The sequence below is a fragment of the Penaeus monodon genome, chromosome 20 (assembly GCF_015228065.2).
Source record: "Penaeus monodon isolate SGIC_2016 chromosome 20, NSTDA_Pmon_1, whole genome shotgun sequence".
In the NCBI taxonomy this organism is placed as follows: Eukaryota; Metazoa; Arthropoda; class Malacostraca; order Decapoda; family Penaeidae; genus Penaeus; species Penaeus monodon.
The window spans coordinates 36,635,389-36,635,684 of NC_051405.1; positions in this window are offsets into that span (position 1 = coordinate 36,635,389).

Sequence of the window (296 nt, forward strand, 5' to 3'; positions counted from 1 at the left end):
TGGGCCTAAGTCATTGCATGCAACAGAGCACTAGCAGACACAGTTTACCTGATCTCTATCTGTCCTTGAACTTTGCCGGCCTCGCCTCGCCTCACCGCCTGCATTTCTGGAGCCCTTCGCTGCCTCGCGGGTTTGCCGATAGGGGGTGGAACGGCGGCTGGAGCGCGGCGGCTGGCGAGCGCGAACCGGGACATGGCGAGTGGCGCGGAGGTACTTTTCGAGCAAGGGGGTATTTAGTTAGGATACGTACATGCACTCGTAGGTAGATCTACACGCAGGCACATAAACACACGAAG